The sequence below is a fragment of the Hylobates moloch genome, unplaced genomic scaffold (assembly GCF_009828535.3).
Source record: "Hylobates moloch isolate HMO894 unplaced genomic scaffold, HMol_V3 SCAFFOLD_9, whole genome shotgun sequence".
NCBI lineage: Eukaryota > Metazoa > Chordata > Mammalia > Primates > Hylobatidae > Hylobates > Hylobates moloch.
This window is the reverse complement of record NW_026652284.1, coordinates 92,817,065-92,840,591: the sequence shown is the minus strand read 5'-3', so window position 1 is coordinate 92,840,591 and position 23,527 is coordinate 92,817,065. Positions and strand designations below refer to the sequence as shown.

General features: G+C 34.1%; 1 protein-coding gene across 2 annotated transcripts in view; it reads left to right on the top strand.

The window, feature by feature from the left end:
* CSMD3 (CUB and Sushi multiple domains 3) overlaps positions 1-23,527 on the top strand; it is a 1,208,741-nt gene that overhangs the window by 799,024 nt on the left and 386,190 nt on the right. The window lies entirely within an intron of this gene.

Here is a 23,527-nt window from a genome sequence, read left to right as displayed (position 1 = left end):
TAGATAGATAGATAGATAGATAGATAGATAGATAGATAGATAGATAGATATATGATAGACACATAGATATATGGAGATAGACAGATGATATAGATGATAGATAGATAGATAGATAGATAGATAGATAGATAGATAGATAGATAGATGAAGGATAGAAATAGAATCATATTTTGAGAGCTCACATAAAATAGAATTCTTGTGTTCTATTGATAGTATATTCTGACTAAGGTTTTGACAATATTTTGTAACTTAAAATTAACATGCATAAAAGATGATTACAAGAGAAAGTGCCAAATGAAGAATAGGTAACTAATTTAAGGGCTCTCAATGAATTTATTGGCTCAATATTTGATAGGTAAATTAAGAAAGCTATTCATTCATGTCGTGAAATAAAAAATAACTATAATTAAAGTATTGGAAGCGTGAAGTCACCATCTCAATCTTTGGAAGTAAATATATTGACTGATAAAAAGAAAAAAATGTTCAGTAGTAAAAAGGGCTTTTCATTAAGACTTAAATCATTCCCTCTTTAAATTAGAAAATATGAAGGCAAGAACTTCTTGCTGTTTAGTGATTATATCAGTACATCTTATGACAGAATAAGATTCAAATGGCCATTTTATAATTATTTTATAAAGCTATTGAAAATTATCACAAGCACTTAATTTGATTAATTATAAATCTAATTATGGGTCACAAATCTGTGTAAGTTATAATATGCTACAAAATCAGGAAAATTAGTAGAGATTTGCAATGTGATTTAAGCCCCTGCTCTTTACTATGGATACAAAATGCCCCGCAGGTTGAAATGAGAATGAAGAAGTGATATCCTTTTTGCCTCATTCAATATATTGTCCAATATATAGAATGTGGGAGTTCCTGTGGAACCACAAATCAAGCCAAAAAATATGATCATCCAAGTTAATGTGGGTCTGAAGTCTTTTATTGTAATGAGATTGTTTTCAAGATACATAACAGTGAAATTTCTCTTTAAAATCACAGATTTTTATAGAAATGGCACAAGCAACCATAGAGGCTTGAAGTTGGGAGGTGATAAGTAATCATACTCTCAGGGCATCTTTTCCAGGAGCTGTGCAGGGTGCATTTTTTTTTTTTTTTAAGGACGTTTTGTTGTTACTACTGCTACTGCTTACTGCCGCATTTGAAATTCCTGTACTTTACTTCGTTATGCCAATTTTCATTTTTGTGACTGTTTGTGAAGGTAATTAATGAAACCTTTGGAATAGTCCAAGTGAGGGCTACAGAGTGCCTGACCATTTGATATTTGGCCAATTCACTTTTCTCAACTTCATTTTTCTCATCAGCAAAATGGTTACAAGTGTAGCACCTAACTCATTGTTATGAGTTAGTTATGAGGATTAAAAGAAATTAGTCATATAAATCAGAAACCTGGCATAATCCCTGGAATATAGGAAGCATTCCAAATTTAAATTTTATTTTAACTAATTGTTTTGAGTATAATCTGCTGTCTCTCCAGCCTGTCAACTTAGTTTATAAAATCAATTACAGTAGGAAATAATTCCATTTTATAAAACACTAACATTATGAGGACCTGCTAGGCTCTTTTATGTAAAGTCATCTCATTTAATCCTTACTAAAATCCTGATATTATTATCTCTTCCATTTTTCATTAGAAGAAGCCTGAGCCTTAGAGATGCTAAATAACTTGCCCAAGATCATCAAGTTTGTAAGAGGTAGCACTATGATTTTTGTAGTGATCTGTTTCATTCCAAAGGCCAATTTTTACCTCACTAGTGTCTAGGGAAATGTGATTCTAGAAGGAATCTATCACAGATAATTAACATTTTCTCTCAGAGTAACCGAATACATGCCAGGCTGTTACATAGGTTAAAAAAAAAAGTGTTTCCATGTACATTTTGAAAATTTAGTTTATATTTATGATATATTTTAATAAATGGATTTATGAAAACCTGACATTGCAAAAATCTAACATTGAGTTAATTTTGTTTTATTAAGGTATTTCTTTAAGACTGGTTTATTCGTGCCCAAATCTTTAATGGGAACGATGAAAGAAAATTACCCTGAGAAAATTACAAATTTAGAAAGCAAAGTTATTGCCATGGGAATTCCCCCCCCCACCCATTTTCAAATTAGCTGTGCTTGCTTTTAAGCTTATTAAAATTTACAATTAATTCAGTTGATCTTAATAAATTGCACTGTAGGCATACGTTTAAGTTACAGGATGGGGAGAAATATTCCTTTAAAAAGAAATGTTTTTTAAAATGTTACTCCTCCAATTTTTTTGAACTTTTTTCTTTACTGCTTTGCTTATGCTTCAAAACAAATTTGTTCTTTCTTGAATTTCTGATTCTAAACACACATGTATATATTTCTTATTTTTTTTCCCATATTTTAGTCTTTATTCACATAAAATGCATGTTATTTGTAACCATTCATCTGAGCAGATGTCCACTTTTAGGAATGTTAGTTTATTTGGACAGCTTTTATTTCTTCTTACCCTCTTTGTACTTTTTACTTCATATATCCTAACACCAATTCTCTATTTCATACTTGTTTAAAAAAATCATTATTTCGTCTTCAGCATTGCCAACTGCATAGAAAGCCTAGGTTAACAATAGCCAAATTATAAGTAGGTTGTATTTCAAAAGTTTGCTTCTGTTTCAGTTATTTGGAATCTAAACATTCTTTTCCTGGCACAAGGGTACAAATGATGGATACACTCCCAGAACAAGCCCCAGATGAGGTTTTAAACTTCATATAAAGTAGGAAACTAATATTAACATTTACTAAAATGATTTGTGTATATATAGGTTATATAAGGCATCTGACTCTGGACAGTAAGGGAACTGATAAAGCTAGTTTTGGAAACTTAGTTTACATTTTATTTATATAAATTTTGATTCAATACTTAGTGTACAGGTTGATTGGTATCTTCATTTCTTTTGGTAGAGTTTGGCAAAATTTATCTTATTCTGGATGTTGAATGAGGAATAAATAAAATTTTTCTATAAACAATTCCCTACATAAGCTCTGCATTTAAGTTTAAAGTTTAACAAAATATTAAAATGTAATAATACCATAATATGGCCATTTACATCTATGAAAAATTCTGTCGTGTAATATCTGATTCCAAAAACTCCCAAATATTGTGAAAGTAAGTTTAATACAACTATTTTATCAGTAAAGATGTGATGTCTGTAAAAATATTCAAGGTTGAACACAAACCCAGGGGCAGATTCATGATTATCACAATGTTCTGAGTCCAAGTCCTGTGTACGGTCCACAGTAGCACACCATTGTCTCTGACTGGAGACTTTGATAAAGTTGGGAGGAAATCTGGCCTGCATTATAGTTGATACATGGCTTCAGAGAACTTCGTATCTTGTCCTCTATTTAACTAGAGGAAAACTTCTTCAACCATAGCCCATTTATCTGATGTCGCTTAAATGCAGAGAAATTTGTAGAAGTAGGAGAAGAATCTTGACAGAAATTGAGTATAACAGGAAAAGTTTTATTATGCTATTAGTAGCTAAGCACTCAATACACAAAATCTCGCTTACTAGTTAGTAATCAAGATGAAAGTTTTACTTTCTGAAATTGATATTTATATATCTGTAATTATGCTTCACTTTTTGGGAAAAACTTTAAAAACAAGAAAAATGATACTTTAGTTAAGATGTTTTGTATTTGAATGATTTTCCTGGAGAGCCATGTTTCTCAGGAATGAATATCTGATCACTTTTTTTTTTTTTTTTTTTTTTTTTTTGTTTTTTTTTTTTTTTTTTTTTTTTGAGACAGAGTCTTGCTCTGTCACCCAGGTTGGAGTGCAGTGGCGCGATCTGGGCTCACTGCAAGCTCCGCCTCTGGGGTTCATGCCATTCTCCTGCCTCAACCTCTCCTAGTAGCTGGGACTACAGGCGCCCACCACCACACCCGGCTAATTTTTTGTATTTTTAGTAGAGACGGGGTTTCACCGTGGTCTCAATCTCCTGACCTCGTGATCTGCCCGCCTCGGCCTCCCAAAGTGCTGGGATTACAAGCGTGAGCCACCGCGCCCGGCCTATCTGATCACCTTTTTAAGTGGCAACCAAATACCCAACAGCAAAAATAAATAAATAAACAAATAAAATAAAAATAAAAAATTAAAAAGTACAGGTAAGTTGATAAGTTGATTAAAATAAGAAACACTTTCCTTTTTTGTTTAAGATATAAGTACATGATTTCTTTTTCTAAAGTTTACATTACAAAAACACTGTCATTTATGTTGCTATCTTTTTAAATCAGGAAAAACTTGCATGTCTTCACTCAGCATCCAAATATACCCGGAACAAAGCCAGGCCATGTTGCAAATAAACAAGGAGCTAATGAAAGAACATGTTGTTTTGGAAAGTAGATTAGCAAGTTAAATATTAGTAATGATTTGTCTTTAGGCAGGAGTCCACATATTTTAAGAAGCCCACACATTTTGAAGTGATTTCAAAGACATTAATTCATTCATCCTCATAATCCCCCATTTAACACATCTTCTTCTGTTTCGAATTTCATGTGTCGTTGATTTTTTTATTTGACCTTGGACAAGTAACAACATCTTGCCTTAATCATGAGTCAAATGAGAAAAATGATAACTCTATATTACACATCTACATATTCTCACTTTTTTGACTTTTCAGATGATATATGATGATAGTTATTTATTTCTTAGTTTAAAAGTGAATGTTAACAAGAGAGCAAACTGGGTGTGCAGCATATATGCGAACTGTCTGTACTATCATTGTAACTTCTCTGTGAACCTAAAACTATTCAAAAATGAAAATCTGTTAAAAATTCAAAATATGAAAGAATAAAGTGCATTTGAAGAGGCAATTTCTCTTGAAACAAATTCTACTTACTTTATCTTAACCTCCAAGCTCTCTGTACTAAAATTGTATCTATCAGATGCCCATACATGTATATCAAATATGACTGATGTATCCAGTTAGTCAGCATTGCAGATATATGGCCTGATAGAAAGCAAATTAAAAATCAAGAGACTTAGATTGATCTTAGATTCTACCATTAATTAGCTGGTTGATTTAATCAAATGCCTTAATTTTCTGTATTTTTCTTTTCTGGAAAGGATGATGCCAGTATGAGTTCTATTTAACCCAATTTTTTTTTAAGATAAAAGAAAAGTGCTCTAGTGAGTAATATAAAGAAATATAAATTTACTTCTTTCTTGTATGATTAGGACTGAATGCATTGATTTCATGGTTTAACAATATAAAAGCATCTAAAATATTAACATATTTGTTCAATGCTATCTAGATTTTTAAGAGTTTATTGCTCACAACCTTATGAAGTAAGCAGAGGAGGTGTTATTCCTTTTCAGCAGTTGAGAAAATGCCCGCTCAGAAATGTTACAATTAATAAATAAAAGAAATGTACCAGAAACAAATATTTGTAATTCTTAGATGAGCGTTGTGGCATTTCAAGCAACATTCCTTTATTACCTTATTTATTGATGTACAATTTTCAAGTTAGAAGACTAACATTTTTTATACAATAGACCAGGTGTGGGCAAACTTTTTCTGTAAAGTGCTCCTCAGTAAATATTTAGGGCTTTGAAGCCACATAGTTTCAGTTGCAATTACTGAACTCTGCTATTGTATTGTGAAAGCAACAATAGACAATACATAAATGAATTGATGTGACTGTGTTCCAATAAAACTTTATTTACAAAAAAAAATCTGCATATGGCTGTGGAGCCATAGTTTGCTGGCCCTTGCAACAGACTTATCAAGCTTAATCAACTTAAACATCCCTTTTGTATTTGGGCATTTCTTAGTCATTGATCCTTTAGGGAAAGAAGAAAGGATCCTTTACCTATTCTCTAATTTTTCATCCTGGGCTCCATTTATTAAACTCGTAATGTATTTATTACTAAGAGGAAATATTTCTCATGTTTTTCAAAAGAGAATATTAGGAGTGTGTGTGTGTGTGTGTGTGTGTGTGTAAATACTGATGTAGTTTATTGGTAACATAATTCTCAACCATCTCCAAATCTAACCATATACTCAAATCTCTTCTGAGTACACTGGACCTCTCCATATGGATGTCCTCCCACAAGCACATTGACTTTACACTGCCAAGACAGAACTCATTGTCTCCTCAGCCAAATCAGCCTTTCTTTCTGCACTCTTTATTTCAGTTATGGAATCATTCTCATTCAATCATCCAAGCTAGAAATTGTATTATCTTTCACTCCTTCCTCCCTCTCTTTTTATCCATATCAGAGCAGTCATTATGACTTACCACCTAAAAATATTGCTCAAATTTACCACTATTTTCGTTCTCACTGCCTTTGTCCTAGCCCAGCTCTCACTGGTCCTCAAAAAGATTAACATAGTAGCATAAGAATAATAATGCATTATAGGCATTGTGTTAAACCCTGTATAAATATTTCATTTCACATATCCTTTATACAAACCATTTAAGAAGATATTATCATTCCATTTTATAATGTGACTAGATGATTAATTATATAACGATAAAAAGCTTAAAACTTACTCTTTCTGACTCTCATGTTCATATTTTAGCAGTTATATATATAATCTCATTGTGTTACCTCTTTTTTCCTAGCTGGACTTCCTGTTTCTAGCTTTCCCTCATCTAATTTATCTTCAATATTGTACTAATTGTATTAGATTTTTATTGATGAGTAATAGATTACCACAAATTTAGAGACTTTATACAACACATTTACTTTCTCATGGTTTCTGTGGGTTGAGAGTCTGGGCATGGTTTAGACCCTCTTCTCAGGGTCCACAGACTATAATTAATGTGTTAACCAGGGCTGAGTTCAGGGTCCTCTTCCAAGGTCACATGGTTATATTGGAAGCAATCAGTTCCTTGTAGTTGTGGAACTGAAAGCTTCAATTCTTTGCTCAATTCCATCCACAGTTCCTTACCATGTGGTCTTCTACAATACAGCTGCTTACTTCATCAAGCCAGCAAGGAGAGTCTCTCTGGTGAATCTGCTAGGAAGATGAAGTTTTATAGAAGGTAACATAATACAGGAAGTGATGAGGAGAAAGCCATAGATCCTGCCTATACTCAAGGGAAGGAGATTGGCTTAAGGCATAATTGCTAAAAAAACAGGTATCATGGGGTTGAACTTAAAGGCTTTCCACCATACCAGTTATCCTTTGAAAGACCAGATCATCTGTCTATTCCCTGCATAAAACACTAAGTAATTTGACATTGCCCACTGGATAAAGTCACAATTTCTTAAGTACTTTCATGAGCTGGCTTTAGTGTCTTCTACTGACATTTCTCTACATGGCTATGTGCATCCTGGAATATAGCCACAAGGTGTTACATGCCACTTGAAAACATGCCAACCATTTTCTATACTTTATGATTTTAAGGCTATATTGAGGTCTGGTGCATGCAAATGACCAAATTCTCACTTGTGTTTACATAAGCAAACAAATGATTTTTTTAATCTGTAAGAATATGGGTTTAAAAGTACGGTAAGACCAGCCTGAGCAAAATAATGAGACCCCTTCTCTATAAAAAATTGTAAAAAATTATCTAGGCATGGTGGTGTGTGACTGTTGTCTCAGCCACTGGGGAGGTTGAGGCAAGAGGATAGCTTGAGCCCAGAAGTTCAAGGGGGCAGTGAGCTATGATGGTGCCACCACACTCCAGCCTGGGCAACAGAGCAAGATGCTGTCTCTAAGAAAAAATAAAATAATAAAATCACAGTGAGAAAACACAGAAATCATTGTTTAGTCACTGAAGCAGCATTTGCTTTTTAATGTTGAGCTCCATTCCCATTACCCTGCCATCGTTCAAGACAGTATTATCTATCATTATCTACCTTATTACTGTAATAGTTTAAACAGCACTCTAATCTTCATTCTTGTGCCTTTTTCCTTAAACCGAACTATGGAGTCAGAAAGAACCTCCTGTGATGCAAATTTGATTATGTCACTCTCTTACTTAAAATCTTCCATTGTTCTCCATTGCCCTTAAGATAAATTCTGAATGTTACTCCCTTACCCCCAATCTCCACTCCATAATTTGGCCTAATCCCTTCATCCTTTAAAGTCACCTCATTTACTCATTCTGGTAAGCCCTCCTTGACCTCCCAAGAGTACATTAGATGTCCTTCCTATGAGTTGCATGAGCTTTTCCATATTTCCCCTTTCTAGATTTCATCATGCTATATTGAATTGCCTTTTTATCTACAACAGTGTTTAGCATATAGAAAGCTTTCAGTAAATTTGTTGAGTTGATAAAGAAATGAATATATAATATCGGCAAAACTCCTTTACTTCTACGTTTTCAACTTACTAACTTTCATTTACATGAACAAAGCTGTGCTCCAAAGGAAAATAGAGTCAATTCTGCCTAAGGACTATAATTGCCATTTCAACCTCAGCTGTCACACTGTTCTTTAGTCTATAATGCGTTTGCTGTGGGGTTATTTACACACAATCTCTCAAGTCTAATAAGTAAACCAACCAACCAACCAACCAACCAACAAGTAATTAAGATGCCTGAAAAGACTACTAAGAAGAGGCTTATAGTTATGATTGATAGAAACAAAAAGATAAATTTGTAACAATTGAATATGGTGAGAAAATGATGAATTCTGTACCTGTATGTGGAATAATTCTTTCCCTAATATGCAGTAAAATTCAGAGCTTAACAGGGAAAATTGCTGACTCAAAAACTTTTTCAGTGAGTTAAAAAAGTAAGGTAAAAAAAGTGCATGATAGAAATAGTATCCACAAGATTGCGAGGGACCAATACACATGTCCTATTTAATGAAATTAGATTGTGGGCTGTGAACTTCAATTCTTATTCACTTGGGATTTGTAGACAAACAGATTTACAGACATCCTTTTAGAACGTAGCCAGTCAGCTCATTAGGAGATAAGTTTCTGAATTTATTTTATTATACTGTAGCTGGCACATGAATGAGGACGATTTTACCTGATACCTGTAAGTCATTTGAAGGTGGAGGCTGGGTCTTAGTTATCTTTATGCTTTCTGTGTGTCTGCCATAAACTTTGGAATGTAACAGGTGCTCATTCTGAACAGAAGACAGTATAAAGTTAATTCACCATGTGATCATCAGCAACCAACTTAACAGAGTAGACCCTGGCCTATCTATATGGCGATTCACCCATAGGGAGCCTTTCATTGATTCTCATGTTATTAAAATCTCAAATCTCTTTGGATAAAAATTTTTGAATTTTATGAGGACTTAAAATAGAAGACTACTAAAAATACCTCATTCTCCATATATGTCTTCATGCTCTGACTATAGATCTTGTTGCAAGCCAAAATTTGACTGCTAATTGGAAAGTTTGAAGATAGGTTTGAGGATTACAGAGAGGACGCAGACTTTTTAAAAGAGAGTTTGAGTTACAGAAGACAGTCAAAGAGTGGAGTGTTGTGTGGAATCAATGTTGCAGAGAGTCATGTCCTAGAAGCAATTGCAAGAGTGAGACTCTCACACCAGAAAGAATTACGAAAGTGCCAGAATAACTTGCTCTTTGTCTAAACTCTGGGTGACCTCTTCCTAGTTTTGGAATTTGCCCTAGTTCAGAAATACCTAGAGCATACTTTTTCTTTGGCTATGTCTAAGAAATTTAACCTAGACATATTGGAAAATATGCTGGAAAAAAAGAAAAACTATAGTAGAGGTCAAAGTAGCGCTTTAAAGCAAAAATAAATGTTATAATATTAACCTAGAAAGTATGATATTCATCAACTTTGCCATCAGACAAACTAATTTTGGTTTTTAGCTTAATATGTCTTTACTTAATGAGGTTACTTGTCCCTAGTATGTATTAGTGCCAGATAAGGAATATTTTACCTGAGGTAATAATAAAAGCTAATATTTGCTGTGTGTTTACTATATGCTAGGTTTGGTCTTCTGAGCTATGAATAAGGGCCCTGAGACACAGGGAGGTTAAGCAATTTTCCCTAGGAAAATATATTAACAGCATTTTTATTCAAAGCAAGTTAGATTTGGAGCAATTTTTTTGCTATAAGTCTTAAAGAATTAAAACATTAAATAAGTCAATGTAGTTTGATATTCTGTATGTATCCCCAAACTGGTTCTTGCTTACAACAGTGACATATGTGGTTCTCAGGAAATACTATCATCTGGCAGTGTAGATAACTGGAGAAGATAATTAAATGTTATCGCTGCTTATAACTGAATTAGATCTTGATGTCATATCTCAGGAGAGGGTAGGATTTAATTGAAGTTGGAATAGACTGACAGTACCTAAAATTATTTTGAAACTGGGAACAAGGGTCATTGTCATATTAGGTAAATAGATTTTAAAATTTGTTCCAATTCCATTTTTTAAATAATATCCATGTGTCTTTTTGTTCTGTATATGTGTGTATATAGATTATTTCTACTTTTAGCCTTATAATATTAAAAATAATAGCAGAAAATATATATGCCATTAGTACAGAGGCTGATTTCTAATAAATGGTTTTATTGTTTGTCATCTGGTAATGCACTTAGCTAAGATAGGTTCAAATGTACCTAGGGCTTTGAAAACAGACAAAAGGACATTGGAATGAACTAGGACTATAAATTAGTAACAGTGCATTATACTAAGGGACCAATTGGCTTTGGGTTTGGTGGCATCTACAGGGGTGGGCTTAGGTTGAATATGAGAGAGTAGGACTGCCATTATTCTGCCTAGTAAATGCATTCAGTCCCTAACAAAAATATTATTGGTATGAGATAAAATGAATTTCATTTTTTCATTATCATTTCTGTTTTTTTTTTTGATATTTTGTCTTTACCTCAAACTTACCCTTCTCAAATCCAGCTCTTTCACTGCGGGATAAAGCAGCTGAAGTCATTCTTTGTTTATTATACCAAGACAATTGCCGTGGAAATAATATAATGTTATAAAATAGGCATCGTAAATTAAATCCAGAGTCAAGAAGGAGCATATGGGTCAGGTAGACGCTGTGTGCTTACTTAAATAAACAATATCCTTGGTAATCATAAAAAATGTCAAGGTAAATTACAGAGAAAACATAGAGACAAATGAACTTAGAGCTTTAGGAAGTTGTTTGCAGAATTTAAATATTGCACTTCAAGCAGGTGTTTTTCAAAAGGAGTTAGGGGATTATTAACCTCCCCCAAACTACTTTTCTGGCTGTAAACCATTTTTCTACATCTCTGCATTGTACCCAAGTACTGTCTTTGTAGCACTCTTTGAATCCCAGCTCAATTATTGGTATGCTCAATGTGTAAGTAACATTTCTTTTCATGTGTTTTAATCAGTCGACAAACAGTGTGTTTCGAAAGGTGATGGATAGCTTTTATTTCACGCATTTTACTATATCTTTTTGAATTTGAACTAGTTGATGTTTTATTATATCTGCTACAGAATGCTGCAGGTATAAAGTATTAAGCTTTTCATATCATATAAAATTGGAATCTCAATTGAATCTGATCACTATTTTCTAAAAGAAATTCTGAGCCTTTTTTGTCCTGAAAAACGTTTGATTTTCATTTTTCCGGATATTGCTTTGTTTTTCTGGTAATATAATATGATTTCTCACTTGTTAAATCATGTATTTGAGATGACTCGATGTAATGTGCTTGTGTAAAATACTGAACTAAGGCTTGCCTTGTATCTATAAAAGGAAAAGTAGGTTATACCAGTTTTCAATTTGGAAAATTTTTAATTAAACTCCACTGACTAGGGCCTAATCTGGGCATGCCACCTTATCCCAAATTTCCTATGACTTTGGAAAAAAATATTAACATGTCATTACAGATTTCTCAGGTAAAGTTTCAAGGATATCGTCATTGACTTTATCATATTTTCTTTTTTTCCCTCTCAAATCCCCTCCCCTGCAACATAGTCATTTGATTGCATTGTATTTATTGATCTTACAATGCCTTTCTCATAAAAGCAAAAACAAACAAGTAAATATACAAATAAATACCTAAAAAGAAACAAGCAGAAATAAAGATTACATGTAAATTGCTTAGACTTAATGAGCACCCCATTTGTGAGTCTAGCTTGTCAAAACCAAGTGCCCTAGATATGGAAATCATATCTCATATCTTTAGAGAATTTTCAGGCTTTTAGCAGTCTGCCAAAAGCTATAAGGGAGAAAGAAGTGAAATAACATTATTGAGTGTTCAGCATGTACATAGTGGTACCTTGCTAGTACTTTTATTCATTTACATAAAAGTATGTCACCTGGTACTTTATGGTATTTCTCTCACTTACTTGCAATAATCTTAGTAGGTAGTCACTAATCTTTCTAGTTTCCATATTGGAAAAGCAGTGATCAGAGAGATGAAGTGATTCATGATAAGTGTCACAGCTAGATGTAAAGAATAGATTTGTCTGTCTTCCAGATCTCATGGCTAAGGTTCTTACTTCATACTTTGTTTATTTGAATTGTCCAGAATTGTAATAATGACTTGAAGTCAAGCAGCATGAACATTTTGAGCAGCATACACCTTTCAGTGGACATTATATAGTTTTATTTTCTTCAGGATGAAAAAAGAAGACTAAAATAGACCAAAAATAAAGTTCTAGAATTTGCCAAAGAAGCTTTTCTTGAATTTGTTTACTGAATTTCAGGATATCTATTTCTACAATAGTTAAGTCATTGCCAAATTTGGAAAGCTTTTAAGAAACCTTTGTTTCTAGTTATAAGCATTCTACATAAAATGTAAATAAAAATAAAAGATTAAATTGTAGTGAATATTATAATATATTCTTACAACATTAAAATTATTCCTTTGTGCATGGGTGATAATGTAGCATTAAAAATTTTCAAAAAACTTTTAATATCTATTACTTATGCTTTTTAAAGGAGTATGTCCCCTCCTCTCCCATGAATAAGTGTTGTTCATATTAACAGATCAGGATACTCTCATTAAGCTCTCTTAACATCTAGATTTGGGATACTCTAAACTCAGCCTTTTGAAATTTAGCCTTCATTCATTTATTCACTCATCTATTCATTAATTTACCAAACTGAGTTTAAGTAACAACTGTCATGCTGTGCTAGGTGATGGTGATATAGGAAAGATGAACTAGACATTAGCAATTTCTTTAAGATACATGATGGATTTGATATATTTATCTATCCCACTATTCAACAAAAATTAAATCAATATAATTCAACAAATATTTAATGAGCACTGAGTTGAGTAGCAAAGATAAGAATGAATAAAATATTCTCATCAAAGAAGTTCTACTATATTGTAAGGGAAAATAAATGTCTAAGACTAAGTATGACACTATGATGTGAGAATTAGGAATAAAACGCATAATGTAGCAAAGCGGGATTTTTTTTTTTTTTTCTGGAAGGATAGGGAACAGCTTCTCAAAAATGACATATTTGTGAAAATGTGCTTGATTCTGCCAAATAGAAAAGATGAGAAAGGCCCACTAGGCAAAGTGAATAATGTTAGTAAAACAGGTAAAACTAATGTGTCTACAAATCTGTTTCGGGCTTAAGTGGCTTTTTTGCAGCTCTTTTTTGAATCCCCAGTTCAATTGTAGGTATAGTCAATGTGGAGCAAACACTTCTTTCTTTTCTGCTTTTTAATCAATCCTTGAAGGACACATTTTCTACAATGATGAATAGGTCTTATTTCATGCATTTTTCTATGTTGTTCAGAAGCCTGAGTATATGTTTTATTAGAATTGATATAGTGATAAACAGCAGCCCTGTAATAGTCCATATGGACTCAGAGAGAAAAACTCCCCAGGTTCAAATCTTGTTCATAACTTAGAAACTGTGGCAAGTTGAAAAACATAGTTAACCCCTCTGACTCCCATTTGTAAAATGGAGATATAATGAAAATTTATTAAGTATGTTGATTTCTTATGATGATTAGGCACTATGCTAAGTGATTTGCATGTACCAACCCATTCAGTATTCTCAACAAGTCTATGATGCAAAAAACTATCATCATCATCTCCAGTATACAAATGAGAGCAATGAGATACACAGAAGTTGCTTAAGTAGCTACGTGTGCCAGATAACGCAATGCTCATTGCCTTACTTTTACATCATTATAGAGTCCCTATTAATTTAGCATGAATGAACTTAAACTCATTATTTTGCATAAGACCCAATTAGAAGGCCTAATCTGTCTTCAAGAAATGTGACGTTGAAAACACAGCATTCATCATTGTTCGGTCTAACAAGATAAGGACTGGACAAATTGAAAGGCAAACAGGACTTTGATGTTGCAGAACATTGTACATTGTTTAAAAAGTGATGGACATCCATTACGGTGTTTTAAGCAAAGAAATAACATGTTTAAGTTTACATCTTACAACATCTTTCAGTCACTTATAATTATGAATAACAAATTTAGGCTTCCCTAGCTTTAGTTTGCTTTACTGAAGCTAGGGAAACCTGTTAGGAAGGGGTTCTAATACCCCATACATAACATCATGGAGCAGAACAGTAAAATTGGACAGGAGAGGACACTTTTGAGAATTGAAGAATATTGGTGCTAAAGATCTTCAAAATGTTTGATTACATACTCCTTAATTTGTTTAAGTTATATGCAGAAACGGGTATTCCCTATTAAGATCCCAATTCCTGGAATAAATTAAGACATCTTCAATTCAGACGCAAATATTTGGTTTCCCAATGGAATTCACACAGCTCCTCTTTTATGTGTTCTTTTACTGCTTTTATATCCTAGCCAGACCTCAGACCTTTCTAAGAGCCAATCTCCTTTTGAGTGTACCACAGAGAGAGAATGAGAAATACTCACTACTCCTATGGCATGGTTTTTAGGCTCCAGACAGAGGCATATTCCAGTTGAATACACAGTCTGGAGATCATAAGAGAGTCCATATTTGAGAAAAAGTTATAGGATATTAGCATATAGATATTTTTGAAAGCCAAGAAATTGGATAAGATAAGCAAGAGAGTAAGTCTAGATTGAGAAGAAGCCAAGCCCTGGGGCTCAGCAATGTTGAGAAATCTGGGAGATATGAAAGAGCCAGCAAAGGAGACTGAGAAGAGGGAGTCTGTAAAATATGAGAAAAACAAGTTAAAAAAAATGGTGTCCTAGAGGCTAAATAGGAATGATTTCAAGGAGTAAGGGATAATCCCTTCCACAAATGCTGCTAAAATGTTGAAAATGCAAATATACATGGCCACAAGGAAACCACTGGTGACCTTGATAAAGGCAGTTTCAGTGTAAGAGTGAGAGATTGAGAAAATGGGAGGAGAATTGCAGACAGTGAATCTAGACAACTCTTTTGAGGAATTTTGCTGAGAAGAAGGAAATGAAGTGAAATGAAATGCTAGCTGGAGGGGAAAGTTGAATTAATAGAGATTTTTCCTTTAACTTTTTATTATAAAATTTGTGAAATATGCAGCAAGGTTGCCAGAGGATGTCTGTACACCTCCTCTCTGGGTTTAACAATTATTGATATTTTGCCATATATATTTTTATTTTTATATTAATTAATTAATTTATTTTTTGAGACAGAGTTTCACTCTTATTGCCCAGGCTGAAGTGCAATGGCATGATCTCAGCTCACCGCAACCTCCACCTCCCAGGTTCAAGCGATTCTCCTGCCTCAGTCTCCCGAGTAGCTGGAGTTACAGGCATGTGCCACCACGCCCGGCTAATTTTGTATTTTCAGTAGAGGCGGGGTTTCTCCATGTTGGTCAGGCTGATCTTGAACTCTAACCTCAGGTGATCCACCCGCCTCGGCCTCCCAAAGTGCTGGGATTATAGGCATGAGCGACCGCACCAGGCCTGCCATTTATGTTTTTATGTTACATTTTCTGTAACATTTGAAAGTACGTTTCAGATGATAACAAAAGACCGATGAGATATGAGGAGGCGAAAGGAGAATTTTATTTTCTAAAAGCAATCCTCGAATTGGAGAAATGCAGCCTTTGGTGCAAAATTAAGGTGTGCTCTCAGGAAGGATTAAGGAGTAGGAAATTATAGAGGCAAAAAATGCAAGATGCAGTAGGAGAGGGGTATCAAATGCAGGGTCTGGACTGTATGGCCTTTAAGCAAGACATCACGTATCTCTTTTTATTGGCTGGCCTCGGGAAGTCTGTTGGTGGTCAATTGATGAATTTCCATCTGCAATCTATGTTGGCCCTGACAACAGGAACTGGTTTAGCTTATTTGTAGAAAGGAGGGTACTGTGACACTTTCAGAACATTGCTTTGAGAATACAAAGTACATGACTGCTCTCTCACCAAGCCATGGCCTACTGGTTCTCTTTTAACTTCGAGTGCCTCAATTAGCCATGGGGAACTCATTTTGTCTATCAGCTGGGACATACTTTAACCCAGACATCAGATATTTCACTCTAAAATATTTTAATATGTCTATTTTCAAAATAAGGCCATTCTCCTACATCATTATAGTACCGTTACCACATTTAGAATAATTTAACATGCAGTTCCTACTGAAATTTCCAAAAAATTTCCCCCAAATGTCTTTCAAAGCTACTTTGTTTTTCCAAAAGTAGGAGCTAAATCAAGATCCAAGTGTACTCTTTTTGTTCTAATTCTTTAGTATTTTTTATCTATGACCTGACATGTTGAGGATATTGGGCCAGTTGTCATGTAGAATATTCCATATTCTGGATTTTTCTGATTGCTTTCTTCTTGTAACGCTGAACATTTTGAGTCACTATACCACCGCTCCCAACCCCACTCCACTTCCATCCCTGGTTACTTATTATGTAATCAGCAAGTTAAGTCTAAAGCCTTGATTAGATTCTGATTGAACTTTTTTGTTGTTTGTTTCTACCATAGTCCTTCATGGGTGATGCTTTAACATCATTTTACATCTCATGGGTGTTATATAATGTCTTAATGTCCCACTATTATGGATGCTGTTTGATCACATGATCGAAAGTAATTTTTTTTTTTAAGATAGGAGAAAGATACAACATGTTTGTATGCTGATGAAAATGATCCAGTGAGCAAGAGAAATTGACTATTTAAGAGAATACCCAATTAGTAGAGTGATGCTTTTGGGTGGGCAAGAGCAATGTGCAAGTTAAGTAGCTGGCCTTAGGAACACAAATGGATCAGCCCAAATAATGGATCACATGAGAAGAAAATCAGAGAAGGTGGCCACAGATGCAAGTCTGTGGGACGATATGGTGCACGTTCTTTTTTGATTACTTTCCTTTTCTCTGTGAAGTAGGAAGCAGGATCATGAGCTGAGAGAAAGGATGTAGAAGGAAACATTGAATCTTAGAGAAGAGAAAATGTATGAAATAGTTGTTAAAAAGCAGGAGACTGAATGGAATAGGATATATTGAAAGCAACAAAAATGGGACAGAAGTTTCATTTTGAAAGAGTGACAATAAACCTGGAGCTTAAATCCTGTCAAGGTATGAGGCAGCTACTAGATGACTGCAACAGGAGAGATACAGTATGATAATATGTGATCTGAGTCAAAAATAAAGGAAGAAATATGGTCTACCTAACAGCAGTGATGAGCAATAAGCAATTCTATCCCACCTCCATCCCAGTAGAAAATGGAGTATGGGAGGGAGAATAGCCACTAATTAAGAAAACTTCAGAGAAAGCAGGAAAAGTAATCATATCAGCTGTTGAGCACTTAACACACCAAGCACTGACTTAAAATTTTACATATATGTCATCCTCATAGCAGTCCTAGGTAGACACTCTTCAAATGTCCTCTGTATAGTTTCAGAAGTCGAGGCACAGGTAGTTTAAGTAAAATGTCATGCAATTGATAAGTGGTGGAATCAGAAATCATAACTCACATGAATAATTTTAATAAAAAGATGATCTGGACAAAAATAAAAATGTAAATTATAAAATTATTTGAAGTGAATTAAGCCCCAAAAGAAGTAATTATAGGAGTTAGCTTAATCATGAATATATTTTATAATATATTCAGGCATAAATAGAGAGTGGTTTCAGTATTAGCCCTCCTCTCTATGATACTGATAAAGCCTATAGCCAGAAATAACTTCAGTTAATGCCTTTGTTCTGGCCTAGATTTTCAACTTTCTTTATGGTCCTTCTCATTGCCAATCCACAGTTTATGTGTCTATACTCCATGATGGTCTGATTGAACAGTTGCTTTTGGAGACAGAGCTAGGCTTTGTGGTACTTAAAGCTCAAATGATTTGGGGGCACTATCTAAGAAGAATTTTTAAAAAATGTGAAATTAGGAACTGTTCCTTGGAAGGAACCCAGGCATCCACAGCATACAGTGAAGATAAACTTCATTGGTAAGTCTGGTTTAGGATGTTTCCTCCTACAAAAAAGTTGTGCCTTCTTTTCTTGCAAAGGAACAGTACAGTCCTTAAAATATAAGCCTTTTGTCTTGACTATGGCTTAATAATCACATTTCTATTCCTTTTTCTCTTTCTATTTCTATTTCTGTTCCTAATTGTTATTTCTCAATTTGAGATAACTTAAGAGCTACAAGGATTGGAAGTCTTCTGTTTAATTCCTTTACAATGTGAAAGCCTTCTACTCTCAAAAACCATTCTTTGATCAAAGAATGAATCACACTAAATCTTACTGTATACCATGATTTTATGCAGGAAAAAGTATCTTTAAGGTGATTTTATTTTAACCTGGAGGTCTATTTTTCATCTTAATCCAGAGAATTTTCTTTAATAGCCTTAAACTCTCTCTTGTATTCTGGTGGATATCAGGTTTCATTACCTTTTCTGGCAGGAGTTCCTTCTGCTTCTATGTATATACATGAATGCAAAGAGGTACATAAAGGAGTTGCCCTGTCCAATCCTACTGGCAGCTACACATATGAGAATTGAAGGAAAGCAAATGTAAAGGTTTTCTTTGTACGTAAATTGAAGACTTGGAAATGGCTTGTTAAAAACATATACATTGAGAAGTATCTTGGATAATTTCTGTTCTGTGCATTATGTATTATTCTGAAAGCTTGGAATAGAAAGTAATTATCAATGTACATTAAGATAGATAGTAAAAATCATAATCATTGAAATCAACTGGGCAAGACTGGTAACGTACTAGAACTTGACTCATAACAGACAAAAGATAGTTAACCTGTATGTCCACTGGCCATGGAATTTCTTTCTTAACATAATCTGATATTTTTAGTTTTAGACTTTCAAGAATCAATGTGGAATAAACAACAGAAGAAAGGAGACTTTTTATTCAATGAGATAATTACAGATTTGAAACTGCCATGCGCTTTACTAATGAGCCTGAATATTTTTAGCTATTGCGGTTTGTTTTCTCCTAGGTGTATTTACACATAATCTACCCCAAATTACAAAGATTTTACTTGTGTTTTAAACATTAATTCATGCACTTATCTGCTCCATTTTAATAATGGCCTGGGCCAGAAGTATGCATGTTTTACACCACAGATTGCCAATATTTTGCCCAAATAAGAAAAAACTTATAAATCAATATTCTTTTCTCTTTGTGTTGAGATATGGAAGATCAAGTTTGCATTTAATATTAATCTATTATTTACCTAACTATACATAATCTATATTATTTTATTGTGAAGATTTTGCACATGCATTACTCTGAAATTTGTCAAGGAAGATAAGCCTATAGAGAAACAGCTCCACTATCCAATGAGTGTCCTGATGACCTTGCACATTTCCACATTGGTCAAATAAGTGAGGCTCATTTTCAGTCTGACACAATTCTTGAGAGAATGTTCTGGGGTTCCTTGTGTAATAAGGAGAGACAAGCAGCCTAATGTGGAATTGCCACAGGCCTTTTCCAATTCATCTCCCTAGTTTCAGTTGAACACAGGACTTTACACATTTTCCCTCTTAAAGGTACGTTTTCAGGCTTCTATATAAGCCTTTAAAAATGCTTGGCTGTAATTCAGAGTTATTTCCTCAATGACAGAGTGACCTTTCCTTCCCTTCAATATACATGCTTGCAGCTGCCAATGAGATTGGGCAGGACTACCGCTTTATGTACCTCTTTGTATGCCATCTGCCGTCTGGCCTGTTTGGTGTCATCCCAGGGGACAAAGAATTCAAGGAACTGACATTACACTGATCTTGTGTTTCCTGTCTGTGTAATAAACTGTCTGAATCCATGTGTTGTCACCTTACTAGCCAAATCCATGAAAGAGTGGTGAGTCATTCCATTTGCTGTATTTGTGACCCTTGTGGTTGGATTAGACATTGGATTGTTGGTGAGGGACTACTTGACTACTTGACAATGCCATAATTCAATAATATAATGTTCTGAATTCAAGCATTCAATAAATGCCCGTAGCTTATTTATCTTACATGGTAGAAGTGCTGTGCAGTTCGAAGATCACAATATATGTAATTTTCAAGCTATATATGTTGATGTCATTAAATGTATATTTCTTTATCTTTAAAATAAAAATACCACTAAAAATGCTTATGTCATACATGAAGATAAACTGAGATAATAATAGATATCATTTTTGAGTACTTATCAGTTATACAACTCTGTTCCAAATCCATTATGCATGCTAACTTATTTAATCTACACAGCAACCATAAATTTGGCACTGTAATTATACTGATTTCACAGATGAAGGCACTTGAGATTATGTAACTTGCCCAAAGTCACATAGGTAGAGCCTAGATGAGGACCCAGGTATTCTGACTCAAGTCACTTTTTATTACTGTATTAAGTTGTGCCTGTAGTTAATGAAAGTGAAGTTCCCAAACATTACCATTTCGATGGTGGCACAAAGAAGCTTCATGGCCACTGTTCATGGAAATATCTGCTTCTACAAATTAAATAACAAAGAAAGGGATTTTCTTTTCTCAATTCCAGAGAAAAGTTGTTGGAGCCTTTTGGTGAAATCATGACCAACACTTATTTTACATCAATATTTCTTTGTACAGATGGAATTTCTATAATAGAATATACTATTTTCACTGTTCCTTTGTTACATTTTGGCTATAGCAGCTCCACTATCCCAAGGGACAACAGACATATGCCCACAAAACTGCTCCAGAATACCAGAACTCTTTTTTCATATGGTTTATAGTATATACGTTATAGTTTTGTCTTTCTTTAGGAGCCATGTTTGGTGACAGCCTATTATAGAATTGCATCTAGTAGTTATATTGTCGGTTAAATTTCATGATGTAGGCATATTCTATATGTTGTCCAACATGACTGTAAAAATCATTTATTTGAATTTTTTTGCTTTGGGCCAAAGTAGATTTCTACATGCTTCTAGGTACCAATTACTGTGCTATCTTAACTATCTGGAAAGATTAAAAACACTCTCAATTAAAATTTGCAGGTTCAGTAATATCATGACTACTCTATGGACATTTAAAAAGACATTTTGGAAAATGTGTTTGGGTTCTATAGCTAGGTTAACTCTTGGGAACAAGAGCCCATATTTGTTCAACTTTTGTCAAATGCTATACTGTCATGGTTCAAAGCTCCTAAATTAGTCTCATCCACTATGCATTCTGACAGTTGAAGTTCATGCATTTTATGGTAGAATTTGATATGCTACATTTTGCATGATCTAAGTGGAAAGAGAGGGAGATTTTATTACTTTCCAAGTTTAGCTCAGAAATTGTTCACGAAATACAGACTTAAAAATTGTCATTGGTTCTATATTCTTTTCAAACTAGGTACAAACTTTAAACTGTATATTCTGTAAGACCAGTTGTTATTTTCTAGCCCTAGAAAATATGAGTACAGATGGTTTTCTTGTTATGTCTACAGTTGTCTCAATATCTAATGGATACGTTTAGGAAACTAACTCAGCAACTCCAATTTTTATGCTAGACCATAAAAACAACTGTAGAGTAGTTCAAAAACTTAAACATGGTATCTGAAATTGAATTACCAGCCAGTGTAAAAGGTAGCATTTATGTACTAAACTAGTTTTTAAGAGGTTTTTGAAATATTCAAATTCCAATCCTGATAACAGATCCCTGAGAGGAGAATAGAACATGGGATTTAAACTAAAAAATAAAATTCAGTGTCTAACTTTGTATCGTTCTTGGTTTAAATTCTTTATTTTAAAAGGAAATGGTTACTTCTAAGTCTAAAAAAAAATTCTAAAAATAAAAAGCTCTAGATGGAACAGATACACAGAACCTCTCTAATAGAAGTATTCACTTCATCCTGAAGTGATTTGTTACTGTATATATATATATGTGTGTTGGGGAAACAGCCCTGGGAGTGGGGGACATTGAAAGTTGAATGAGTAAAGAGGATAAAAAGATGCGGTGAGGGCAGAGAGGTAACAGTATACCAGGTAGGGTTCTGTGGGCCATTACAAAGACTTTGGTTTTACTCAGAATAAGATGGAAAGCCATTAAAGGACTCTGAGCAAAGGCTTGTCAAAGGGACAAACATATAGTGATCCTAGAATATATGTCATTAAAGGCTCAGTCAGGCTCCAAGTTGCAAATAGACTCTGGGGAGCAAAAGTGGAAATGGAGTGGTGAGTTTGCTACCATGGCAATTAGGGCACTCCAGCTGCAGCGTTCCCCTTGCCATTTCCCCCAATAGGCCAAGCACATCCTCCTGCCCTGTATTTGCTATTCCCTCTGCCTGCAATGCTTTTTCCCAAATATCTTCATAGTTGCCCATTTACTTCCTTCAGTTCTCTGCTAAAAAGTGACTTTTAATGAATATCCCCTCAATACTTTCTATCCTTCTTTTCTAATTTGCTTATTCTCCTTAGCACATACAACCATCTGACTTATTGTTTAATCTACCAATGTTTTTAAATAAAAACAAAATTCTACAGACAAAGCTTTGCTTTGTTGTGCAGTTTGGTCTCTAACTCTAGGCCTCAAGCAATCCTCTGACCTTGGACTCCCAAAGTGCTGGGTTTACAGTCATGAGCCACCATGCCTGGCCTAATCTGTTTATTTTTCTATATTTGTTTATTATCTTATCTGCTCAGGAGAATAGATACATCATGAAAAAAGCAGTTATTATTTATCTTTCTTGCTCTTTTTTTATGGCTGGAGCTCTAGCACAGAGCATAGTGTTTGGTACATAGTAGATGCTCAATAAATATTTGTGAGATGAATGAAAGAATATCACCTACAATCACTCCATAGTGTTTCTGTTGCAAAGTGTAGTGTGCCAAAGGCTGGAGGGTATTTCCAGTTAAAATGAAGGTATAAGGCCATGTGGCATTTCAGAATAAACATGGTTTACAACCAATTTGGTTCACGTCTTTGAAATTATGTGATTATTATTTTTAGTGAGTTATTTACATAAATTGAAACTTTATGTAAAGAATATTTTAATTATTAAGGTATTTCAAATGTGCATGATTTAAATTAATATAAAATAAAACTCCATATATGTAATCTACCACAAGAGGATTTCTCCTTTCCATTTTTGCTTTATAGAGCACTTTTTCTTCACAGAAATTTAAGCAAGCAAACCAAAAAAATGAAAACAAAAACCTCTATAGTAATAATAACAGTAGGGAAGAAAATAGAAGCAGTGAGAGAAAAACAGAGAATAGCAAACATGGATAAAC